General features: G+C 34.4%; 1 long non-coding RNA gene and 1 other non-coding gene across 2 annotated transcripts in view; one reads left to right on the top strand and one right to left on the bottom strand.

Moving 5' to 3' along the window:
* The window catches only part of LOC141502521 (uncharacterized), a 206013-nt gene that overhangs the window by 51504 nt on the left and 133451 nt on the right, over nt 1–21058 (bottom strand). The gene's annotated exons all lie outside the window — the stretch shown is intronic.
* Nucleotides 20185–20288, top strand: LOC141503621 (U6 spliceosomal RNA). The gene has a single exon (XR_012472966.1). It is a non-coding gene; the product is annotated as a U6 spliceosomal RNA (small nuclear RNA).

Genomic DNA, 21058 nt, shown 5'->3' with positions numbered 1-21058 from the left:
ATCAGTGAGCTAGGAGTAAAGAGATCTGGGTTCTACTTATGGCCCTGACAACAAGTTGATATGTGACTTTTGTAAATTCAACTTTAGAGGTTCCAGTTTCCTTCTCTATAAAATGAAGGAGCTATAGAATCCATGTAGTTTAATTTATTCTTGGAAGGCAGCATGGTATAGTAAATAGAGCACTGGACTTGAAATCAAGAAAATATGACTTCTAACCCTCCTTCAGATACTTACTGTAGAGTCTTTATTAACTACATTTTCCTTAACTTTAAAATGGAAATAATAATAGGATCTATCTCATGTGATTTATGTTGATGATTAAATGAGAAATAAATGTGTAAAACATTATATAAACTTTACAATACAGTATAAGTGGGAGCTATCATGACTAACAATTAATAACAAGTAGCTTCCCAACATTTGTTTAAAGAGATCCAAAACTTTCCAAGTTATCTCATTGATTAGCTCTAATCATTGAGAAGTTTTTTCCCCCCTCTAAGTCTAAAGTTTTCTCCTACAACTTCTATACATTACTTTCAGTTCTACTCTCTGAGTCCAAATAGAAGCAAATCTAATCTCTTTCCCATTTTAGAGCACTCCAAATCCTGGAAGACATCCACCATATTCCTCAGAAGTCTTCTCTTCTCCGGTATCCTTTTGAATTTGATTTCATGCTAAAGTCTGCCAAATCTTCTGCTTGCTTGTGGTAAATATTGAGTATGAATGCCACCTTTGAGGAAACAAAGAGACTAAAACACAAAGACTCCTACCTTGGAAGCAATTACAGATAGCAAGAACTGGGGATATTTGATATGTGATCTAAAAATAGAGTTGAGTGCTTAGTGCATTGGCACAAAGTAAGTGCCTTCTAAATGTTTATTAAATGGATGAGTCAATGTTTTTCATGCTAACAACACTATTATTGAATTGTGGTCATTTTTCTCATCTTTTCTCATGTTTCTATGAACTGGATGACTTTGCACTTTGCCTCACTTAATCCAATTATCTTGCAAATCAAGACATCCTGAAGTCTTTCTGATATCATTTGTCCTCTTCCAAAAAGAAGTACAAACAACAACTATAAACCAACCACCTTCATTCAGGACTAGACTAAGAATTATTTTTTAATTTTGTGAATTGTTTCTGAGAAGCTTGAATGTAAAGCACTCATTCACTAACACTTTGAATACTTTTTAAATGTGCATAAAATAGTATTTTGGGGTGAACAATTAGATATGCCATTTATTGATTAATAATTTAATTTAAGCTCTAAATCAACCAATAATAGTTATTCTCTTCTCAGTTCTTTAAAACCATGAGAGGAAAGAGATCAATTCTTCATTAGTACTATGATATTACTATTTTCCTGACAATGACAGAGTCCTTTATGGTAACCAAATAATCCAAAGAGATGTCAAAACAAAGACTATTTCTGTATACTTAGTGGTAGAATTCATAGTGGTAGAAAGAATCTACACACAATCATCTCTTGTAGGAAAAATAAATCTGCCATTTCTCAAACAATATATCTACAAATATAAAGGTAGCATCAGGTGCTCAAGGATGTTTCTTTCAGATTTGGAATCAATTAAAAAAATAGCAGATTAACTTTGTCCATTTACTAGCCTGGAGATCCTGAATTGACCCATGACTCTCTTCCTTCATCTCTTCATAGATTCTAGGAGTGGGACTGGCCAATGCCTTGTAACTTCCTTTATGAATTGGATGCCATAACCAAGAGGAGTTGAATGTAATGCCAGCTTTGGCATCCCCTTCTACTTGCTTGTTGATTTATCTCATGGAGAGATAATGGGGACACTTTGAGTTGATTCAGCTGGGCAAAGCTCATTGCTTCATTTTTAATCACAATTCATCAACCACAAATCATCAACCACAAAAATCACCCCTGGAATTCCATAGGTTGCTTAGTCTCAGGTGAAGATGTACATAAAATTGCGATGACCCCCAAATGACTGAAAACTGTTATTATTGCTTATTTGGAAATGCTATACATAAGGAGACTCAAAAGGGATCACTTTGTGACTTTGGGAATTGTCACAGAATCTAGTACTCCTTTCAACCACCTCCAAAAGTTAAGCCTCATACCTGTAGTCTTTCTTTAGTGATCAAGAGGTAGACTTTGTCCTACAAGTTCAAAAATATTTATAGCAGTTTTTTTAGTGGAAAAGAATTGGAAATTAGGGGGATATCCATAAATTGGGGAATGTTGAACAAGTTATAATAATTGAATTTTAAGGATTATTATTATTCTATAAGAAACAATGAATTGTCAGATTTTAGAGAAGAATGGAAAGAATTACAGGAATAGATGCTGAGCAAAGGGAACAGAATCAAGAGAGCATTTTTCACATTAACATCATTATGAAATGATTAACTATGATGAATGCAGCTCCTCTCATCAGTTCAGAGAGCTAGGACAACCCTGGGAGACTTGCTATGGACAATGCTATCCACATCCAGAGGAAAAACAGCAACAACAAAACCACAGAATCTGAATGGATATTATATTCACTTTTTAAAAAACTTCTCATGTTTTTCCTTCCTATCCCATAGTTTTCTTTCTTTCCCCTTGTTCCTAATTCCTCATTCACAAGAAGGCTAATATGTGGGCATCTGAGCATGAGTGTATATGTGCAACTTTTACCAGACTGTTTGCCTCTATGGGGAGGGGGGGGTGTGGTGGAAAGGGAGGGTGGTGGAAAAATTTATAACTTATGAATATGCAGGTGGATGAATGCTGAAAGGTCTTCATGACATGTACTTGGAAACATAAAAATAAAATACAAAAAAATAGAGGTGTACTTTGTAGAGGAGAGTGTAGGCCAGAAGCTATACCAACTTTCCCTTTACCAATCTGCACATAACTCTCAAGCCTGGAACAATACTTTGTACTTTAACCCAAAGTGGAAAAAAATTCTGTTGAGTAAATATAGCCTAGTTTGCAGTGGGCTCGAGACAACTCTGTTTTGCCTATGTTGCTAGGGTCCCTATTTAAGATACAATCCCTGCTATGAGTTCCTTAGCTTTATTGGACTTCAAGACAATCTGCTTAGATTAGCATTTCCTTAGCATATTACATATTACATTAGCATTTCCTCCATCTTTCTCTCTCTCTCTCTCTCTCTCTCTCTCTCTCTCTCTCTCTCTCTCTCTCTGTCTCTCTCTCTGTCTCTCTCTCTCTCTCTGTCTCTCTCTCTCTCTCTCTCCTCTCTCTCTCTCTCTCTCTCTCTCTCTCTCTCTCTCTCTCTCTTTCTCTCTCTCTCTCTGACTGACTTTTTCTCTCTGCAAATAAAGCCTCCTATAAAGGAAAATGAACTGTGTGTATACTCAAATTATCAGACCACGGAAATTCTCTGAAACTAATCATTTATTCAAAGACAATAAACTTGGGCAAATAACTTTGTTTTTTTGAGTCTAAGTATTTTATCTATTTGTTGATGATAATAATAGCAGTATTTACCTGACAGAGCTGTTGAGAGGAAAGTACTCTCTAAACCAGTAAGCACTAATTGAATGTGAATTAATACCAACATGACTCAGGACCAATATAATAAAATTCTATTATACAATAACATAGCTTTAGGGAGTTTTGAAATGGAAAGAAAATTTTCCCCTACACTAAAAGGCCCTACAAGTTATTGCATGTTTTCTATAGTTTTCTATTTTCAGTCTCCTATGTTGTCAGCTATCACTTATCATGACCATCAATGTGTATGGCTCTACTAATACTCCTTTTGATTTGTTGAGTCTAATCTGAATGTGTATTGGCTGAAACTGGGAATCAGATAATAAGCTTGTTGGAATCATGTCTTAAAATAAGACCTTAGAGACTCACATATGAGTCTAGTCCCTGAGTTTTTAGAATACAAACAATGTGCAATCTACTTGGCTACTCAGAGGACATTTTTTTACTTTAATTTCTTGTTTTCACCTGTGGGTTAGATAATTGAAATTTATGGATAAATAACCTTTAAATAAGTGAAATATTAATTTTATTAAAAAAGAAAGAAAAAGGGAAGGAAGGAAGGAAGGATGGCAAGCAGGCAGGCACTGGAGTAGATCAGAGAACTAGTCTGAGAATACTTATAATAAAATTAAGAGAAATAAATTTTTTAAAATGAAGTGGATTATATAGAGGATTATGCAGATACTTTTTTGATTCTTTGCTCTAGTATTTAACTTGGGAAATTTGTTTTTTAAAAGAATGAATTCAATTTTGACAGTGGTACAATATCAGAAAGAAGTGACCCTTCTTTTCAATGTCAGGAATGAGGGAAGGAAAGAAGGGAAAAAAGAAGGAAGGGAGGCAGAGAGGAAGGAAAGAAAAAACATATTAGACATTTATGTAAAGCACTATGATAAGGGCTGGATATAAAAATTCAAGAAGGAGCTGTCTGATTTGATAAGTAAGAAATTTTGGATTCCCCAATGAAAGACAAAGTAGAGTTATGGTAAGATCAGAAATCATTAAATAAGAGTTAGAAGAGAAGAGTAGTGCTGATCAGTGACTCTTTGCTCAGGGTTATTGGGTGCATTATTCATCAACCTGAGAACAACAATAGATATGTGTGTAGTCATTCTAGGACACATATTTAGGACATAATGGTGAACTTCCCAAAGTTTGTTGAAACAAAAGAATACTACCCAACTTCTGATGATCCATATGAGCACAAATGATAGCTCTAGAAGGAAGTTGAAAAGCATTGCCAGATATTGCATAATCTTGGGCAAGGAGCTGAAAATCATAAGGGAACTGGTTTTATTTGCCTCACTGTAAAACCATTGGAGGAAAAGATGCCAAAGAAAAAGATTTCACTGGAAGTCAGAGAATTGACAAGGATGATGACGATGATGCCTCAGAATGAATTTGGATTTCTGGACTATGACTTAAAAAAATGAAGGAGAAAGACAGGGAACATTGAATATACAAATCAATTCAGGGAGAAACACATGGCTCTGTCACTGGCGTATACTAGAGACCATATGGATAGAAAGAAGGGACAGGAAGTTCAGAAAAAAAAGGTTAAAAGACTGTCACAGGAGCAGGATTTGGAAGTGATGGGAAGCTTCAGTTCTCTCTCTGTCTGTCTGTCTATCTCTCTGACTTTCTGTCTCTCTCTCTCTCTCTCTCTCTCTCTCTCTCTCTCTCTCTCCCTCTCTTGAAGAAACAAGATTTCCAGATTCCCAACTGGAAGATCAGTGAGGAAATTATAACTATTTTCAAAAACAAAGGATTTTCATATGGAAGAGGGATTAGACTTGTTCCCCTTGTCCCAAGAGGGAATAACCAGAGTCAAAGATCAGGAGATAATCAGAGGGAAATTTAGGCCAAATCTAAGGAAAAACATCCTAACAATTACACATATGTGTGTGTGTGTGGGGGGGTCCTCGTATTGAAAATCTTCAAGTAGAGGTTAGATTAGCATATACTGGGAATGTTGTAGTGGGAATTCTATTTTTTTCAGGTGTGCATCGGTCACTGAGGTCTGCAATTCTGATTCTATCATTATCCTTTTATTGTTGTGATTATTCCTGCTAAATCTGTTGCGATCATCATTCATTTCCTATTCCATAATCATGGATATACTGCCAGACTTCCTGTACTCTCTTCCCTTCTCTCAACCTCTCAGTGATCACATGAGTCTCTTCCCACCCATGGGTTTGGCTCTTCTCTGTAAAGATGACTCTCATTTCTATATATTCAGCCCAAATCTTTCTTGGACTTTATGACAACCTGCTGTTGGATATCTCTAACTGAAAGCCCTATAAGAATCTAAAATACAACATATTTGAGACAAAAACTCATTATCTTCCCTTTCCATGCATCATCCCAACCAATTTCTTCAGACTTCCCTGTTTTTATTGAAGACACTCTCTCCTTTCAGTCACCCACACTTCCAAACTTGATATTATTCTCTACTTTTCCCTCTCCCTAAACCCCATATCCAAAAAATTGCCAAGTCCTACTGATTCTGTTCTCATAACAATTCAGACATCCTTTCCCTTCTCTTCTCTAATGAAAAACCTTACTGAAATCCTGTGGAAAAGACCCTAACAAGTGATCCTTATCACTCAACCATGTCCAAAATAAAACTATGCAATAATAATGACTATCTTATCAAAGCTGAACCAATATATCTACCACATTTAATCTAATCTTCTTGCCAGCTGTGCTTCAGGATGCACATTTAAAAATGTGCATCTGATGGTAAGACTAATCATCAGATACTGAGTGACTACCTCAAAAAAGCTCAAATAACTTGTTTTGGTATTTAGGACTGATAATCTCTAGTGGTACAAACTGGGATAAAGGGAAGTAGGGTTGGAAGTGGAAGCAGAAGAAACTATGATCTTCTGGGGTGAGAACATCAATAACTGTTTTTTACTGGATGAGATGCAAAGGACATATTTTCATTCTGTATAATTCTCCTTGAGATTCTAGTCATTGTCTTCTGAATGGTAATCAAGGTAGACCCCATATGACTCTGCAACCCAGCAGGGACAGTCTTCTAATTTCCTGCAATTTGTCTCACCTATCATGAAATTATGTCCTTCTCTGACCCTTCTTCCTTTGAATCATCTTCAAAAGTCTGAAGGTATTAATAACCTTGTATAACCACATGGCCCTCAATTTCTTCCTTGCAGAGCAACTATGGGGGTGGGAGTGCAAAGAAGGTGTTTGTAAGGTTATTGTTCCTTCACATGTGTCAACCTTAACAACCTAACTGTATCTCCAAAATTCTGACCTTTCTGCAACCCTTGACTCTAGTTCATGGAGATCCTTTAATTGAGTCCTTTGGATCAGGATAACCTCCTCTATAGAATAGAAAAACTGATCATTCAAGATGTGTCTCTTGTGCCTTATATCTGCTTCTATTTTCATTCTTTTCTCCTTGATCAAGGCAGTCATTTAGTGCTATTGTCAACAGATCAGTACCACTTTTCATATAACCCCCTTCTCCTGATGGCCCTGGTTCTGCCCAAGTGCAATTTGGCCTTTTGATTATACCAAAAGAGATAGTATATTGTCATGGGACAAAAAGAAAATGGTAGAAACAACATAAAGAGTCTGTACTAGAAATTGCTTTCTACTATCTCTGAAGCAAAAAAATATACATGTATAGATAGATATATAAAGATATATAGAGATATACTATTTAAAGAAGACAAATAGTTCTAGAGAATTAAAAGATTATTAAATTTCATTATCTATCTATCTATCTCCATTCTCTTCTCTTGACTTAGTCATTGTTTGTTTTTTTCTTCTTGCTTCAGGAACCACAGGATGTTCAAAATTCTACATTAAGGAAATTACATCCTTCAGCCATCATGCTTCCTGCTTGTGATATCCAGGATGCTTTTGTAACTACTATATAAGAAGCCAGAGTACATAAGGCCTAGCAGAGAACCTGTCTCTCTACCTTCAGTTTAAATGACTTTAAGCACTCTGACCTATTAAAGTGGTTTTGTTTTGTTTTTTTAATTCCACAATAATACCCTCAACTATGAGATTTGATAATGAAATGATCAGTGTTTTTCTTTGCATTCAATATATGTTTTATTTTTTCATATTTTTTATTTCAATGTCTGTTTTAATGGATTCTTAGAGAATTATAATTTCTATTTGGGAAGATTAAAGGACACAACATTAGGATAATGACCTTCCAGAACTCTGAAAGAGAATATTTTTGTTGTTGCTTTAATGAAAAAGGTTAAAGAAATGTGTTTTAAAGGGTATCAGGGAAGAACACTTTGAAAAATGTGGCTGAGAGCTCAGTGTAAAAAGATAAAAACTTGGGAGTTGAATTCTGAGGGCCAGATAATGCTCATCATGTGCTAGTAAGAGAGGTAACACTTGTTCTGACAGCAGTGATGCCACTTCTTCATCAAACACATATTCTTGTGGACAGTCATATATTTCTGCTCATCCTTATGGCTTGTGTGATAAGGTCCCATGCACCTACTTATCACTTGTTCTCTATCTGAAAAATGGAATGTGTAAGTTGATCAGCATGTGCAGCCTGGGTCAGTATCATAGATTGCCTAACTTTAAATACTCTATTTGATATGAATTGTACATATTAAAAAAACTTAACAGCTAGCTAAGTCTAAAGTAGAAAAGGCATCAGCATCCACTTCTATGTTTTAATCTTTTACTACCATGTCCTTCCCTTGGAATGCAGTTTATCTTTAAGAATTTCTAGTGGATGAAGTGTTAGTCCTTTCAACCTATTCAACTCTTAGCCAGTTGCCCTCACTTTTTAACACTAGTGGTAGGGATGGTGAAGCAACAGCATGAACAATACACAGAATAAAATTCTTCTGTCTAAAAAAAATCTAAAAATCTTTGTATGTTTAACATTCCTCCTGGACTATGGTGAAGGAAACTTCCTTTGTTTAACATAGTTAATATTTTTTGTGCACTATCATTAAGACCTCGAGATGAAAGAGACTCTCACCCTAATTTTGTTGGTAGAAACTGTTTAAGATTTTATACTATTTAAAGAAGACAAATAGTTCTGGAGAATTAAAAGATTACTAAATTTTCTATATGAAAATAATATAAGAAGATAAAAGTCCTGAAGTGCAATAACCAATGGTGCATAGATTATTGATAACATTATTTTGTTTTAGTCAAGGAAGTAAACATTGAATATTGTAGAATATGTGTCTTTATTGCTATTGAGTAATATCACAATAATAAACTATATCACATTATGTGGTTATTAAAATAGGCTCAAGTTATAATATCTTTGACTGTCTTAGCTGAAAGGATCTTCTGAGATTATTTAGTACAATTATCTTTTGCAGAGGATGAGCAAATTGGGGTTCAGAGAAGGGAAATGATTTTTCCAAGATCACACAGTTAGTGAACTAGAACTATAATTATGACAAATATCTTGAGAAAAGTAGTTATATTTCAATTTTAATCATCAAAAATTATATAACTATTTTTGACCAACAAAAACTTAAAAGCAACATTTGTTACTTAGCTTTTTAAAAAAATTAAATCCATGTCTCCAACACTTTTTACAAAAGTCTCCAGACCTATAATTTCTAAATTGAGTTGTATTACCAAAAAAACCAAACATTTAAGGATAGTTAAAGAACATGTGGTAATTTCCAAACTAAATCTTTAAAGGATGATGATAGAACTATTTAACCTTCTCAAAGGAAAGTACAAAGCTTTTTTTCCCTTTCTTTTGCAACACAGTATTATCCAAGAAAAGATTACCTGTTATTAAATGGAAAATCTTTCATTTAAATAACTCAAACATAGGTAATTAAAGGAAGGGAGATAGGAAAAATGTTACCTGAGATTTAAATTGCACTCCTGCTAAAGCTGTTAGGCTTCAAAAATGTATCTGGTCAAGGAGGTATAATGGGAGACTAACTACTGACACTTGTGTTCTTAAGGAGTGTTTATATTTTATCCTTCTTGATATATTATCTAGAGCATATTAAAATATTCCATACTTTGATCTATTCCAAGATATGGAACCTAGGAAGACTTTTTTTCCCATCATGTGCAAATGAGTGGCTAGAATTATGTGATGGCAAACAATCTTCTAATTTACTACAGAGCTGAGGGGCTGAGCTGGACCCAAGTGTTCAATCAAAAAAGAAGATCCACTGAGCTTTCACTTGCTTTTCCTTACTGGCTATGAAGGAGATGAGGGCTGGAGTAAGCAGCTAGATGGAAGGAAAGGCATCTGCTTTTTCAACCCAGCTGCTGCCCATGAACATATGGGCTGTCTCTTTATTTAGTATAGAATTGTTCATTTGAGGTAAATGAGTATCCTAAGAAAAGAGTAAGAAAGGTGACCTTGTAAATTTAGAGCCATAAGAAGGAAAACTGGCCTAAGTAAGTAGCAGAATCCCCAAGAGATGGTAGTAGTAACCTCTGAAATAATATAATAGTTGCTAGCTGTCCAGACTTCCTTAAGTACTGGAGAAGGTTGTAGTCCCTCCAATATCCAGCTAATTTCAGATTAAAGGTTGACTTTCCCTGTGTTGCCTAAGGGCTGCAAGTATTTTAATTCCTATAAAACTTTATTTTCATTGCCTCTAATTACTGTACTCAATATGGCAGGAGCCATTGATCACTAAGCTACTCTATTGGTCCCCGATCACAGAAATTCATCATGCTGATGCCAGACTTTGTGCAGACACCTGATTGACTTCAGTCTTATTATATCATGAGGTTTCTGAATTCAAGCAATCACTATTGGGGAGCCTTGGCTCCCTTTATGGCTCATGCACCACCATGCCTGGTCTTGTATTCTTTTAACATTGTTACTTTGTTCATTTTTTATTACAAATTGTTATTTACTTAAGAATATTTCTTTCTTTCACTTCTTTGTAAATACTTGCCATAGTGGATTCAAGTTTTCCTATTCTGTTCATTATTTCTGTGTGTAATTCATAAATTCTGCCTTTTATGTAAAATCTCTTTAGTTTGTGATTTCTCTCTTGAAATATTAAGGAACATTCTATTGCAACTAATTGTTCTCTTAGGAATTCATTGTGTTTTGTGTTTCATTGGGGCTTGACCCTGCAATATTTATTTAGAGATACTTGTAATATTTTAGATGTCTTTTTACTCATTTTCCCTTCTAATTTTTTGGCTTGTGAGGTTTTTTTCCTGCTGAGATCTTTGGTGAATTTATTCTTCTTTCACCTTGCATTTCCCTGCTAGTTACTTTCTGATTCTGTCTCCTTTATTAGTGGTTTTATATTTAGGGGATAGAACTTAAATAACATTCTGTCGAATTAGGGAAAGTATTTTTTATTGGTTATAGTCTTTGTCTCATCTAACTTTTGGGGTGATGGACTCATTGAAGCTGTGCACCCATTCCCTTTCCTTCAAGCATAGTGCAGCTCCACATACTAGTCACCTATTTAATTTTCCTCTGTTCATTAGTTCTTTAACTAGACTGGTTCAGTGTCTGTCACTTTTATGCAGACTTGGGGAAGGGTAGAACTGAAAGAGTTTTTGCCATTTTAGAGTTCCATAATCTAGAAACCATCCCAGGAAGAACGTAGAGTCCCCCTCTTACATACTTGTTCATTGGTATCTGGCTGGGCAGAGTTGAGGTCAGATGCTTGTGACAGTTAAATGTTGAGGTTAGGCAAGGCCAGTACACGTGCAGAGACTGCTGCAAGAGAGAAATTCCTTATTGAGTCCCAGAGCACAAGCCAGCACATCAGTCTGAGTATCCTGATAGGGTATAGAAGATGGTGTGCATAGATCCTGGGTGAACTCTAGGGATTAGTATTCTTCACTGTGTCTTTCTTGGTTTTCTTAGTTTCTAATCCTGTGGAGATAACTGTAATTGCTCTATCACCAGCATAGGCTTCCTCCTTTGTGGGGTTTGGGGTAGAAGAATAGGTGAGAGCTAGTGGAGAAAAGGTCAAGTTCTCCAACCAGCATATCACACTAATAGGGCCAGCTTAGATCATCTCTCCCAATTCTTTTTCCTTTCTAAACTTTGTATCCAAGACTCCCAGGTTCATGTATCACTTTACCATGCCAATCAATCCCTCCAATTAGAGTTTGTGCTGAGGGTTTCATCAACACTATGGGTGCTTAATTCAGTCTGGGAAGAGATCCACAAGAGCAGCTGTTGAGGAAACAATCATGCAGAAATTCTAGGGCTGCATTGAAAATTGACATGTTATCTACATTTATTAAATAGTTACATTATATGAATTACTTGTTAGTCCAACAGTTACAAAAATGAAATAAAATATAATCTGTTTTCAATAATCTTTTGTTCTAATGGAATATTTTTCTCTAAGGCTCTGGCTCTAATTCTCCACCTCTCTGTCTCTGTCTCTGCTTCTGTTCTGTTCTGTCTCTGTCTATCTCTCTGCTTTCTCTTTTTGTCTCAGGTTTTAGACCAAGATCAAATTGATTAAAAATTCAAAATTTCAAAGGCATTTAAACCTGAAGACAAGAGCAGACTATTCATATTATTATTAGTTTCAGTGCTAGACTCAAGGAAAACACAGATAACAAACAACAGACTTATGTTCAGTGAACTGCTTAACAAAAAAAAATAGGTGGGACTAAGCATCTGCTATTGTGCAATACAGATTTGATTGAACATGCCATAATGAGTAATTTGTTAAATTATTTCTAATTGAATACAAATTTTTTAATTAACTTATCTTTTTAAGAGATCAAATCAATTGACATTCAAATAATGGATTGAAATCTACTTTTCAGTAGATGGATTATTATACAATTAGTGATGTTAGGCTGCCTTTTCTTAGTTTGCAGAGACCCTGCATGATTTTATGCAAATTAGTTTTAAAAGAATGAATAAAAATGTTTTCTTCCAGTGAACATTTTCCACACAATTATAAATGGTATCATTGACAAATAAAGCAGGGATGTGTGAAAAGTCATAATCAACAACAATTTGGATCACTTCCTAGGACCTATAAATACCTGATGGGGACTCATTAAAGACAAGGGGGAGTGAATTTAGCTGAGTAAACTGTTCAAAAAACAAAGTTGAAATTATATTAATTAGAGGTTTTTTTAAAATGTCAAACTATCATCTATATTTATAAGTGTCTGCCTGTTGGGATTCTTTTCTAGGTTACATATTAAAATACAACTAAAAAATATAATTGCCCATGGATTTTGAGTATTGAGGCTCCATATGTATCTTTTTAATAGGCATTGCCTTATTTTTAATTGTCCATTCCCTGGGGCAATTAATCCACTTTTGGAACTCCTGTCTTAAGGCTGAGCTATTTGATTGTAAGTGAATGAAAAAATTCACCTAGACACCTGTTTTAGAGAGATAGATAGATAGATAGATAGATAGATAGATAGATATAAAGATATATATAGATATACATATACATATAGCTGAACCAGACCATACTTTAATTCCCTCTAGCTGATCACTTGAACTGTCCTAATATTTACAATATCTCCTACAATTCCTCCTTTAGAGATATTAATAAATCAACATGATCATTTCTTCTGAAAAGGGCATCTCAGTCATGGGTCAATTGAACATTTTTTGTCACTCTTCAAAATAAAACTACTGTCCTTTGGCACTATTTCCCTATATGGCTTCACTCCTCCTATGAGAATGTAAGTTCCCTGAGGGCAGGGACCATCTTAATATTGTATTTGTATTATCATGTTAAACATAGTAATTGGCATGTAGTTATCATTAATTAGTACTTTTTTTCCATTCATATCCTTTGCAATAAATTTTTAACATTTCAAAGTAGAATGTCACTCATATATTGCCCTCTAAATAATTTTTCAGTTTTCTGTCTCTTTAATTTGGCACACTTCTGAGTTCACTCCCTCAACCTGCTGAGAATGGCATGAAGTCCCCAGAAGAAAGAACAATGTCCTGAGGATAACTTATTGTGGTTATTCTAACATTATAGCTCATGAGTCCCTATCATTATTCTTTCTTTTAACAATCAGTCATAAGACTCAATTCTTTAGCAAAGATATTAACTCAAATGTCAAAGACAGAATAGTTACAAATAATTTCTTTAAAAAAATCCTGGAGTATATTTTCCTATAGATGTACAGTTTTCTGTGAGACATGACATTGGTGATAGACAAGTCCTTCTCATGCTTTTTTGGGGCTGGTTTTGCACAGCTGGATGACAATCTGCTACTAGATTAGTTCAATCAGGCTGCTTGATGGTAAAGCCCATTGTAGAGCTTACTCTTCAATGACTGCAGTTGATCATAGCCTGGGAAGTTTTCTAATCACTGAGTTACTGCCACTTGGATTGTGCTAGAAAAATCACTCAAAGTCTACATTCTTCAAAGATAGTATGGGTCAAATGATAGTATGGGTCAATCTATTGTATTTCCTGGATTTATTCTTTGTTTTAATTTTTAATAATTTTTGTTTTTTAAACTTAAATACAAAATATTAAAAGAATAAGAGGAGTCATAAAGCTATAAATTTTCATTTCAAGAAAATCTATATAGTAAATACTATACATTGTTATCAAAATTGTTCATCTTTTCTTTGCTTCCTTGTATATTTTCTGTTCTCTATTTTTATCCTTCTCCTCTCCTGCCACTCTCCAATAGTATATTATTTACTATTTTTTCCATTATTTATATTTTATTTTATCTTTTTTTTTGTCTCTTATGGCTTCCCCTTGTTCAATTATACTTTTCAAAGAGTCATTTTCTTCCTTAAGCCATTCCTCTTCCAGTTGGTTAACTTTCTTTTCATAATCTTCTTGCTTTTCTTGCATTATTCTTATGTATATTTAATCTTTCCTCAATCTCTGTTATTTTGTTTTAAAATTTTTTTTTACTTCTTCAATGAATTCTTGAGTAGGTAGCCATTTGATGTTACTTTTTGGGATAGAAGAGGGTTTTTTTTTTGCTTCAGTATCTTCCTCTGAGGATAAACCCTGGACTTATCTATTCCTTAAGTAACTGTCTATTGTTGGGTTCTTCCTCCTTTGCCTGCTCATTTTTTAATTTTTTTTTAATTTTAGCAGCTTGTTGTTATATTTACCTCTTGTCCTGGGGTATGTGGGATGTTGCCTCTGGCTTCTGGAGCTTTGTCCTGGGCCCTACCTCTGAAATCCTTTCCCCCTCCAATCCACTGTACCCTGTGCTGGAAATGAATTTACTCTCTGAGAACTCTCCAGTGACTCTAACTTCAGCTCTCCCCTCTGGCCTTTAACTTAAATATAAAATTCAGTTTTCCTATGAGAGTCCACAGCCAGCAGTGTCTCCATGCCACTTCTTCAACATTGACTGGATGTGTGCTGGTTCTTTGTTGGTGGGCATTCCAGCAGACCTGGCATCCCTTATCCGCAGAAATTTCTACTCAATTGTCCTGACTACCCATACTATCTAGAAGATGAGAATTCTGTGACTGAGGTGGAAACCATCTTCTTAATGCAGCTGGCCCTAGGGCTCATCTCTTGCTGTTTCATTGAGTTAATTTAGGAGGGCTTATACTTCACTGGGTCTGAACCTTGGTCCTAAGACCAGGGATCTTTCTTAAGATCTTGAGTTTTCTTTTTTTCCACTCTATATTCACCATGGGTTGCTTTTTTATTTTTTTATGGAGGAATTCTGGAGAGCTTGGAAATTTCTGACCTACTCTGTCATCTTCCCAGAATTTTTTCTGTAATTACTCTTGAATGGGAAGCTTCACTCTTTTACCTCCTTAAGACTCTGTCTTGACTCTTGACTTTCAGTCAGTTTCAGTCTTTTTCAACTGGTGTATTATTGTGCTTTTCCAGCAAAGACAATGACATTTTGTCTTGGATTCATAGATGTCTCTTAGGATTGTCATCTCTAGGCAGAAATAGAAGAGGCATAGACTACCTATTCAATAATTTCCCTGGTTTAGACAAATTTTCCTAAATAAGGGATTTTTCCTTTAGTTACAGAGATCATCTAGTAAAACTTCTCAAGATTTTTGTTGGGGTTTTATTTCAATAAGTGTATATAAATAAAGGCATTTTGTGCCCTAAGGCAAATTTATTGAATTTTCTTGCCTTTTGAAATTTAGGTAAACATTTCTATGATGAGGAATATTTCCTTTAAGTCTCTAAGTGCTTCCCCTAACCAATTCAATATCTGTTTTTCCCCCTTCTGCCCCTTCAGGTTTCTTAAATTTTAAGAGGTACATTCATATATTAAATTTTGTAGGACTTGAAAAATATCATACACACACAGAATTTCTCATCTATGTTATATTTGGAACCCAAATATTTTCCTTTGAATGTTATCATAGGCATGGGTGGGATATGGATTGCATGTGCCTCAATACCTTCCATGTCTATATATTACCTGACCATATGAAGAATATGAATTAATGTTGAGAGTGCAAATTCAAAAAAAATTTTGATACATCCCTATCATTCCCCTGAAAGCTAAAAAAATTAGCAACTGGATGCTTGAAGTTTTTCTATAACTCATGGATTTAGAATATTGATGTTTAAAGGAGACTTCCCCATTTTTCTTCATTCCCATTTACCTCACAGAGAAAAATTGATTTGAGAATATTAAGCTTTAGATTTTTTTTAAATCCAGATAAATTTAAAGAGATAAATTTATCCATTTTAATCAAATTATTCCAGCACAAAGTAAAACTATTTAATCAGCTCTCAAGCCAGGTCAATGGTGATGGTATACTTGAGGAGAAAGAGCAATATAAAAATGACAAGAACTCAAACCTCAGAAATTAGACTGTAACATACATGGGATCCTTCTCAGTGATTATTAGACCATTCTTTCCCATCTTGTAGGGAGACATGAAATGCTGGCAAGACACAAATCTATTTGAATGGTTCTCTCTTTCCATTGGATAGAGACTTGATTGACAACCTTTCCTTCCTCTTGGGTAATATATACAAAGCAACTGCTTTTTCTTTTATGTATTTATTATTTTTGTTACATTTGAGGTCCATTATTTTCTTCCTTTACTCTCAAACCCTTACAACATTTGATACAGAGGTGTGTGTGTGTGTGTGTGTGTGTATGTGTATGCATATATATATGTATATGTATGTGGTATGTATGTGTATAGTACATGCATGTGTATATGTATACATATATTTGTTGTATGTCTATATGTCTGTATCATACATAGGAAATTATATAACGCATAGCTATGTAGCAGCTCTTTCCTCTGGAGATGGATCACATCTTTCTTGTAATTAATTTGAATATTAATAAGACAAGTGCTTTTTAAGTTGTAAGAAAGAGATTTTATTTGGCACAGTAGAAATTATTTGGCTGTAAAAATTATATTAGAAAGTTACAATTCACACCCATTTTATAATTCAATAATTCTCATCTGGTTATAGAGGTAAAAACTCTTCCAAGAAATCATTATGCACTTGAGCAAATCTTAAAACCTAATGTATATCTTCTTTTAATCACCCAATTTATTTGCAAGATTTTTCCCAATGATTATGGGGCAAAATGTAACTTTGCCACAATAATTGTGATCAACTAACAATCTATTTTGTAAGAACTTAACTACATGATTAGATTCAATACCTATTTATCTTCCCTAATGTAATGGTTTTATAATTAACTGTTTTTGTGAATAATATTGCATTTCATTCTTTAAAATAAGTAAGAAAAAGTCTAAGTTGAAATGATAGATGTGATACCTGAAGACTCATAGTCTTCATATACTTGAATTAAGTTGTATTTTAAAGAAAAGATGGTTTGCATGCATCTCTGTATAACATGTTGCACTGAAACTGTTGCAGTGGTATGTAATTTTAATGTAAAATAGCTCCCTTTGCAGAGAATTGAGCTTTCTGCTGGATGCTTAAATTTTCAGTGTCTGTTGCCATGGCAACCAGAATTGACTCTGGTACCCACTGTGTTCAAGACATAGCATATGAAGCAGTTTAGTCAATTTTAAGTATTTGGCTTGGTCTTATATTTTTGATATGGTTCTATATTTAAAATCCCATTAAAATGTGTTTATTCTATTCTAATTAGACTTATCTGTAGAACTCAACATCTTAAACGTAATAGAAATGTGAAAAAAATGGCTCCTGAATTGTTTGTGAGATGAAAACTTCTAATAACACACAAGACATTCCCACCATTTCTTCCAATCCCAGTGGAACTTTACTGATTATGATTTCCTGTCCCAGTGCCTGAATAATATGCAAATGCATATGCATGTGAAAATAAAACTGTGACATACATGTTTTAATCAAAAATCTCCTGGGCCAACTACTATGTTAATCCTTCTAAGTAGTCAAACTTAGGTGGCTCTCATAACATTTTCTTCCTCTAGTCCCTATTATCTCTGGAAGACCTAGACATTTCCATGAAATAACTCTGTTCAGATTTAAAATATGTTTTGCATGAAATATTGTGGATCTTTTTTCTTCTTTCAAGGCAGTCATAAAAGAAGAAGGTATGTGTTGTGGCAAAAAAAGACTATAACTGGGGCAGCTAGGTGGAGCAGTGGATAAAACACCAGGCCTAGAGTCAGGAGTACCTGGGTTCAAATCCAGCCTCAGACACTTAATAATTACCTATCTGTGTGGTCTTGGGCAAGCCACTTAATCCCATTTACCTTGCAAAAACCTTAAAAAAAAGACTATAACTAGTCTAGTAAAGTTCAAATATCTTTTCAATTTTTGCCTAGGTACTATACATGGATACACTACATCAGTTCAAAGATGGAAAATTTTTATATTCACTTATAAAACAGAAACAGTGTTCTTCATGGATTCCACACTAAAGAGAGAATAATTTTAAAGTTTTCATGGTGCACATCCATTGACCATGTCTTTTGTTATAGGAAAAGTTTCATAGAACTAATCATTTGCCCCATAGAAAATATTGAAACTCATCTAGCTTTTAAAAATTCCATTAGGCAGTATAGTTAATTTTTATTGTAATTACAATTGGGAGACTTGTGCACTTGAATGAATCCAAAGCTGCCATCATTGTCATCCTTTCTCAGTAATGATATGTATGATATGTTGAAAAACAAAATACATATGTAAAGTTAGTCTAATTTGCTTTTTCAGAGGCAGAAAAATTTGAAATGCTCTAATATATAATTCAAATGCTTGTAAAATTAAGGCAAATTTATAGTCTTTTGAACTATCACCTCTTGTCCTTGACTTTAAATGATGCAGTAGTTAGTGTGTGATTTCATCTGCTTTCATCTAATTTTCTTAAATTAAGAACTGTATGAATTAAATATTCAAAGTTCTTTTTATTATATATGAAAATTGAAATGTTATATCTGCCAGGAAATATTCCTTTTTTGCATGTGACAACTAAAAGGTGTTAACAAAAACTAAAACAGGATATTTTAGAAAAGGGAGGAAGGGATTTACTATAAACATGGTATGATTCATTGGTGTTCACCCCACAGTTTCATTATTAGCAAAGAAGAGGGAACATATCAGAATCACATAACTTCTAAGAAAATGTATTTCTCCATACCTTTTATCCAGAGAAAATGAATAATTTTGATTATTTCGATTAAATTCTGCAAACACCTCAGTTTATAAATGAACATTCTGAATGTCTGTCATTATGCTAAATCTTCTTTAACATGCTTCAGAGAAAGAAGGCTTCGTTTACTGAAAGTATCATTTGTAAACAGATTCTATTAAGGACATTTTCAAAAATGAGTACATTCTCAATACTCAAAGTCTGTATATATCTTCTATTTGTCATGATTATTTCACTCTTTCAGCTGTACCAAATGAAATTCTTTACCTTTTAAAAGGAAGAGTTTTATATTGATGAATTCTGATAAAATTTGTAATGTCTAAAGGTAAGGGGGACTTTTCATAACAATCCCAGCTAACATTTCATAGGGGTTCTGTATTTATATTTATTTACGGGACTCTGGGTCATTATTTCCCTGAGACGCTCTAATTCAGTCCTAATGTGATAGTGAACTTGGAGACTTCATAGGAGGAACTGATCCTGGGAGTCAGTTATGTTAGTGACCAAGTTGAATTTTAAAAAGTGCTTTTGCCTCTACAATCAAACACCAAAACAAATACATATTTGATAGGTCTTTTTTCCTCTTAAAGTCTTTACTATAGGTGTCAGTGAATTGCAATGGAAATATTAAGCAACAACAACAAAAACAACACAAAGCTAGAATCCAATCTTTTCCCAAAGTAGTAGGGTCATGGCTGGATAGCTGATTGGAAAGCAATCCTTTCCCACTTAAATGTGTTCACCTCTTGCCCAAACCACCCTTCAGACAAGTCACTCAATGTTAAAGCTATTCTAAGGATTCCCATCTACTCAAAACCATAGTTGACAAGTCTTCATCAATGTGTTGACTTTTTCCAGTCAGTCAGAGGACACAATAGAAAGTAAAAACATTTATTTAAGTGACAAAATAGTAAAGCCAGCAACAGAAGATTTCTTTCCATAAATTTGGGGCACTCTTTCAAACAAATAAACACACCATCATAGGGAAAACTTGATTAGGGAGCAAAAATGAAGAAGAAAACATTAAAGGGAACATGTATGGTTGGATTGCATGTGAGGAAGATCAGTTCAAGCCTTCAGAGTTATAAGCCTGCTGTTACCTTCCAACTCTGGTCCCATTGATTCCATTCCCTACTGCTCTCTTGGACACTTTCTAGTCTCATTGGGTAAAAGATTGTGCAGTTGTGCTCACTTTGGCAGCACATATACTAAAATTGGAACAATACAGAGATTAGCACGGCCCCTGCGTAAGGATGACACACACATTCATGAAGCATTCCATATTTTTAAATAATATCTTTTAAAAAATTGTGCAGTTATCTTTTATCCAGTTTTTGGTTTCAACTAGAGTCATTATTTGAAGTGTTAACTTTCTTGTAAAAGGAAAAGTAGATTCTGACATCTTGTCTCTCATTTAGCTTGAAGCAGATAGGCTTAAACTCAAATTGTTTAGAATGTAGATACATATACCTAGCACTGGATTAGGGAAAACTCTTAGCTCCTTTTTCTCTCCCTCCCATCCCCATTTCTACCAATAGGAGAATCTCTCAGTTTTCAGAGCCTTCACCATGATAGACCTCTTTTTCCTCTAAAAGTCTCATCTTCACCATAGGTGTCAATGGATTGCAATGAAGACTAAAAAACTCAGTCATAGGACCTAAGTCTGAATTTCAACTCTATTGCTTCAAGCAAAAAAAAAAAGGGAGCTAGCCAAAATATAGAGGGAGAAAATACTTGATTCTGGGCCTTTGTGACTGGATACATAGCAAAAGGAAGAGAAAAAAACAAACAAACTAGGACAGTAGGTTCAGCCCTTGTAAGGAATATTGGGACAAGAATCTCTTCTGGATGTCAGCTGCATGTAGTCCTGTCAGTTAAGGACCAGGGGCTTTCTTCAGTTGATTCAGATTCCCAGTCACACAGAACTAGGTTTAAACCATGATATAAAGTTTTTCCTCATATTTCCCTAAATATATATAATTACATTAAATCATACACAGAACAAGATACTCAGAGAACTCATCATAGACTAGTTCTGAGAAGGGAGAATTACTTGTC

Source organism: Macrotis lagotis, chromosome X, assembly GCF_037893015.1.
Source record: "Macrotis lagotis isolate mMagLag1 chromosome X, bilby.v1.9.chrom.fasta, whole genome shotgun sequence".
In the NCBI taxonomy this organism is placed as follows: Eukaryota; Metazoa; Chordata; class Mammalia; order Peramelemorphia; family Peramelidae; genus Macrotis; species Macrotis lagotis.
Note: the sequence above shows the minus strand (reverse complement) of the source record. Positions and strands in the feature narration are given on the sequence as shown.